The sequence below is a fragment of the Corvus hawaiiensis genome, chromosome 1 (assembly GCF_020740725.1).
Source record: "Corvus hawaiiensis isolate bCorHaw1 chromosome 1, bCorHaw1.pri.cur, whole genome shotgun sequence".
NCBI lineage: Eukaryota > Metazoa > Chordata > Aves > Passeriformes > Corvidae > Corvus > Corvus hawaiiensis.
The window spans coordinates 38,035,715-38,041,865 of NC_063213.1; the positions used below are offsets into that span (position 1 = coordinate 38,035,715).

The 6,151-nt window shown below is 47.1% G+C and overlaps 1 long non-coding RNA gene across 1 annotated transcript; it reads left to right on the forward strand.

Moving 5' to 3' along the window:
- The first annotated feature begins 498 nt into the window (after positions 1-498).
- Positions 499-4,561, forward strand: LOC125335216. The gene is made up of 3 exons (XR_007207384.1): positions 499-669; positions 3,486-3,605; positions 3,694-4,561. It is a non-coding gene; the product is annotated as an uncharacterized LOC125335216 (long non-coding RNA).
- Positions 4,562-6,151: the final 1,590 nt, after the last annotated feature.

The following is a 6,151-nucleotide window of genomic DNA, read 5'->3' on the forward strand; positions in this document are numbered from 1 at the left end:
GTGCTATCGCGACAGGCGCTGCTAAGAAGCGGGTGCCGCTGTCCCTCCGCCGTGCGCGGTGCCGCACAGCCCGCGGCGCTGTCCCGTCCCGGTGCCGCCGGGTACCGCTGGGTGCCGCTCGAGCCCCGCCGAACCCGCCGAGCCCGGGCGGGCGCTGCTGCTGCCGCTGCCGGGACCGCCGGCCCCCCGCCCCTCCGCCGGCAGCCCCGCCGCCTTGGGCCCCCCCGGCCCCGCTCCCCTCGGCACGGAGCGCCCAGGGGCGGCAGCGGTGCGGGGACGCGTCCTGGCGGGAGCGGCGCTGGCCGGGAGCATCGCCGGGACCGCGCCGTGTGCTCGCTGTTCGCATCTCGGGTTCCTGCCTCCGGAACGAGCCCGAGCTCTCCGCAATCGCCTGCTCCGTGGCGGGAGTCGCGATCTCCCGGCCCCACCGCCGGGGAAGCAGACGAGGGGCTCTGCCCAAAGACCTGCAGCGGGGGTCCCCGTTTTCCCATCGTTTTCCCATCGGAAACGCAGGCAACGGCACGTGCCGAAGCTCCGCCAGGGTTGTGCACAATGCAAGGCTGGAGACCCTCAGACCAAACCTTTGTGATAGCACCCAGGAGCTTTACTCCCGCTGTAGTCAACGAGAATCCGACACGCTAACAGCTTCGTGGATCTGGGTGTTAGAAGGTAAAAGATCAAGGGAAGTAGGCTAACGCAGGTTTTGGAGTTTTTCGTTTGGCAGCTACATTTAATGGCATATTTTCGTAAAGTGAGTTCAGTTTGTCCCTCTGCTAACACAAGCTACTGCATTTTTTGTGGTTTTTTATTGAACAGAATGAACTTTTAGATGGAAAACACTGGATTGTGTAGCATGAGGATAATACTCTAAATGAACGTATTTTCATTTTACTAGTGGATGTTTATTTTAAGCTGGCAAAGAGCAGATGGGCAACTATCAGCAAGTACAGGATAGTGGCAAGAGCAGCTGGACAATGCATTAGCTCATCTCTATTTAAAAGTACCTAATTAGGACTTCAATACCAGAAGTCACTTGAAAATGGAAAACAAGTTCTGACTACAAACATAAAACAAATTTCCCTGTGTTCATCACTGGGGAAGTTCAGCAACCAGCTTTACTCATGGACTTTTCAGTCTGTTTAGAATATTTATACTGACAGTTTCCAAAGAAAAGAAGAAACAGGACATGGGAACAACTCAGTAAACACAGACTTCAGATGTAACATCTACTGAAAAATTCATTAAGTACCTACCTATCTGTTTGACCCCAGGCCCATTAATCCCAGAGTGAAAGGTCAGACAACCCAAGAGGGTGTGGGCTTTCAGAGAGGTCTTTCTTCCTGGTCCACATGGTTTCCTCACAAAGGAAGCCCCCATCCCGCACATGCACAGCAGCAATGTCCCTGTGTGGCTTTTATATCCATTGGAGATTGATGGACCTAGATATCCACTGACTTGTGGCCATTAAGCTGAGATACCTTTCTGTGTGGCTGCCAACTATGCTCAGTCAGAGGAATTCCTCCTGGAAATGTGTACATTGAGGGAGTGTGGATTGTATGGGATTTTAGTTGCTATAGGATTAACCTTTACTCAGCCTGTAGGCTGGGGAGGAGGATTTAAGTGATGTGCTGGAAAATGTCCCCTGGAGATACTAATCTTTTCCCCTTCTTTCTTATTTCATTTCAAGCCTTCTTCAGGAAATTGCTTGTGGTTTAAAACTGAGATGTCTGATGTACCAGCAAATACATCTCCCAGGGGCCCAAATCTGCATTTCACACACAAAAACCACTTTAGCCAGCTCAGGTGTCTGTCAAAGCACCAGTGTGTAAACCCAGGCAATGAAAAGATGCAGAGAATGGAGAAACATGCTCCTGGAGCCATGGCACATGAAAGAGCCCATCTTTGGGACTCAGCACGAGCTCTTAAAACCAGGATAACGTACAACAGAAACAATTTGAACAGCCAAGGAAAAACAATGATTTACCTGAATGAAAAATTGTTGAAGGTTAGGTATGTCTTTTCTTGAGCAAGGTCTGCAAAGGTTGGGCATGACCTGGTGTTGTTCGGATGGCTTGAGTTTCTAAAGGCTGGGTTTCCAATATAGTCTGAATACAGCCTGAGTGGGAGTTTGGCCATTTATTGCCCTGGGAATATAAATCAGACCATGGACTATGCCCAAACTGCATTCTTGTAGGGTAATCGTGAACATGAAAAAGGTTTACGTGCTTCAAAACTGAGCAGCCAGTACTTAGCATGGCAGGCCAAAGAGCATTTATTATCCCAAATCCTGCAGCGAGCTGTAAAGGTTTCAGTTGTATCCAAAACATATCATTAGGCCCTTTCATGATTTTTGGTAATCAGAATCTTCCCAAATATCTCTGAGCATTTTCATTACTTTGTAAAATTTCCCCAAATAGTTTAGGCAAATTATTTTCAGCAGATGGCTTGTTATGAATAGCTTGTGAATTTTTCACTTTGACATCTGTACTGTGTTTACTGGGTGGTTTAATCAGTTCCTGGGCTGAATGACTGAAATGTTTGCAAGGGAGGAAAAATGAGCACAGGATGCTAAATAAGAAACAGTGCATTTCAAGGACAAACATATTCAGCTGACTGTTTTCACAAAACTTTCAGAGATTTCCAGCAATCGCTGGCTACCCTGTGGATTCTGGATGCTGTGATATATCTATGCGTGCAAACCAAACTAGCACAGCTCAAAGGATAATTGTGAACTTCTTCTCAATTTTGAGCAGCCATGTTGTGTGGTCAGAACCCACCAGCAGAATTTTTGCTCCAAGTAGTTATATTTTAACCACTGCCCAATCCTGACTGTCTCCACTCTGATGTGGAGGCAGTCTAACATTGTTAGGCAGAGCTTCATGTCCAAACTACGCTTATCTCCTTGCTTTGTCTTCCTCAAAATAACACTGGAAGATAAGGTACACTCTTTCTTTGATCACTAACCTCCAGCTCGTGAACGTTGACCACAAAGGATAAGTATGCATTGAACAGAAGTCCTAATGATCAGCACATGGTTACAGTTTCAAGGAATGGGAAGATTAAAACAAAAAGCAAAAAAAAAACCCCCAAACATGAGGGAGGCTGGAAAGGAGGGGGAAAATAGGCTAGTACAAAAAATTTCAAATATCTTCAACAGAGCAAGATCATAAACAAACATACATTTGCTGATGAGAATTAGCATTCTCTTGCTCTGTAGTGTCCCCTCCTACCTAAAGGTAGTTGAATCTGTAAGAAAATTGCAGTAGTGGGGAGAAAACCACCAGGACAAGGATTGTCTCTGTTGTCGGTTATATGGCATGTGGTATAAAGAGGTCCTAGCGAGGCCATCATGCAAATATTAAATAAAAATAGCACTGGGAGGAGTGGCAGGAGGTTGTGAGACTGCAGCACCAGTGGCAAAGCCATCTGCAGCAGCGCAGGCTGCATCACGCTCCAGGCTCCAGCCGTGCCTTTTCTCACACCAGATGCTGCTGCACCCACCACCTCGGCTCACCCCCGAGTCCCCGGCATGTCTGGCACGCTATGGCTGGCCTCAGGTTTCTTGAAAGGCTTGTGATTTTCTGCCCCGAGTTGCCATCCAAATGGTAAGTAATAAACGCTTTAATAATTCATAACCAGTCAGTAATATCTTAAATAATTTAACAAACAATTTGTCATCTTTCCTTGTGATAGAAGATGCTGGCTGCAGAAAGACTGAGCAAGGTTTCGTGTCCACCTCAGCCCTCCCCAGGAGTGAGCTTTGCCCCTGCCTGAGCTCAGCCAGGTAGGTGCAGCCTGCAGGGGAGCAATGGGAGCCTACCGTGACCTCAGGGAGGGGTGAGCACTGACCCACTGGTCAGAGGAACAGGAGGAGCCACACACACAGCCTTCTCCTGTAATGGGTGGCTATACTCAGAGCTGTATTTCTGGAGCTACTTTCCTACCCACTGCCCTTGGTGCTGAGACACTCAGTTCCCATCTCATGTATCCCTGCTTTCTTCCAGTTAAGCATCCAGCTTCTCTGCACAACAGCACAGACCCTGGAAGTTCCAGCTCCTGCTGTGTCTCCCAGGCTGTTAAAGGATCACAGCAGGCCTAAGACAGGCTGGCGAGTCAAATGGCCCTTCATTCCCACACAGTTTAATCAGCAAGTCCCAACAAGGTGGATGTTATCTCCCAAAGGCATGGAGAAGACCTTGGAGCTGTACTTAGTTCAGAGAACCACTTCAGAAGATAAAACCCCAAGAGAAATAAGAGACAAAACACACTTAAGTCAAAACCAGTAGTTCTACCTGTTTAGACTGTAGCACACACTGCAGCATAACCCTGGCATCAGGCTAAACAGAAACAGCATCAGTGAAGCCAGCCAAGCTCTCCAGGTGCTTGAAATTATACAAGTGCTTAAGAATTTAACTGAGAAAAGCACATAAGGAACACAAGTGGTGTCAGCCTGAGCATAATGAATATATAATAAATTCTACAGAAGCACTCATTTTTATTATGTTTCAAAAGAGGTCTGTGCTCTTATTTGCAAGCAGTTCCAATCCTGATAATGGATGTGATCCCCTGCACACAGGCGTTCTTGGAAAAGAAGTTGCATTGACTCCAGTGAAGTTATGCTGGCAGAAAATGTGGTTTCCTGAAAATTAGCTGTGTCTAAGTATATATTTTCATTTAAGAATAGCAGGCCACCCCACTATTAAAAGCATTTAAGACAACCCCAGCTTTACAGTGAGCGTCCAGCTAGAGCAAACAGGCAGCCAGCCCAGTGGAGCACTGGGAGAAGGATAGCAAGGGGAGCAGGACAGAGCATCAAAGGGCAGCACTGCCCAAAAACTACACCAGAAGGAAGTGCAGCCCATTCCTGCCATCCATGAGGGTGAGAGCTCAGACATTTTACAGGGCTTGCTCCCAGGAAATGGTCTAGCTGAAAAAAGTAGGGGAATCTCCAGTAGCACCCTTCTTACCCAGCAAACACATCTGCAGCTGATTGGCAGGGCACATTTTTAAAAGCACCAAAGCAGGGCTTAGGAGCTTTGCCCACCCCTCAGAAAGTGTAAACTTCTAAGCATTAAATCACTTAAAAAATTTCCTCCAGGAATTAAAACTCAGTTTTGTGACTCATGACATGAGGCTGCTGCTTCTAAACCTTTTTAATGGCAGCTCCAGGATAAGGGAGAGCAGAGGGAAACAAGCCTTTCCTTGCATGGGAGGGTTCTTGTCCACTGTAGGGAGTTCCTTCACCAGAAGATGATTTTGCCATGATCCAGCTGATCCTGGGGATCCAATGACTCCTGGAAACAGTCCCAGCCCAGCAGGAAACAGCTGTAGATGGCAAGCAGCTAGTCTGAAGCAGTCCTGGGGATTTCTTTGAACCAAAGGACTTGGACTTTATTCTGTAATGCCTTTTCCATAATGAGTGACATGTAAACTATCTCTCATAGTGGGTAGGATGTGTGTCAGCAGTGGCTTGGTGCTGTCATTTGCCAAGAAAGAGAGCATCTTCAGGAATTTCTAAATGACCTCACAAATGTATGTCCTTACTTACAGGTCTGCTTACCCACAAACACTAATACAGCACTAATTAACTCCTTGGAAGTTCTCTCCTAGCCCTCAGTTCCTGCTGTTTCTTCTTTGATAGATTTTATTGTGCTCAGGAGAATCCCAACGCTGCAGTTACTGTGTGTCCCAAAAGTCACTCCCATTTGGTGGTTGCAATAGTATTTGACTTCTTTTTGAAGTGATCTTTCCTTTGCTCTACAGGTTTTCCCCCTCAATAACCCCAGAACCCTTTTTGAAAATATACAAGCCAACACAGTTGGTGGATGTCAGGAAAACTGTCAGTTACTGTACGGGCAAAAATCAGCCTTCTGGGAGAGGCAATACATTATTCATCATCTTCCGAAGATCATCTAGAGGTCGGGTTATTTTGGCCTCAAGGTGGCTGAGATATGCATTCGGCTTTGTGGGCTGGCCACGCTCCCTGTACCTGGAAGCCTGTGGTATTATGCAAGGCACTTGCATCAGAAACCTGAAAAGCAGAGAGGGCTTCATAGCTTTGCAGATCACCAGGATCAGATAGCTCTCCACGGGCTTTTGGAGACACCCTCAGGTCTGAGACAGTCAGCACTTCAGGCTTTGCACAAAGGTA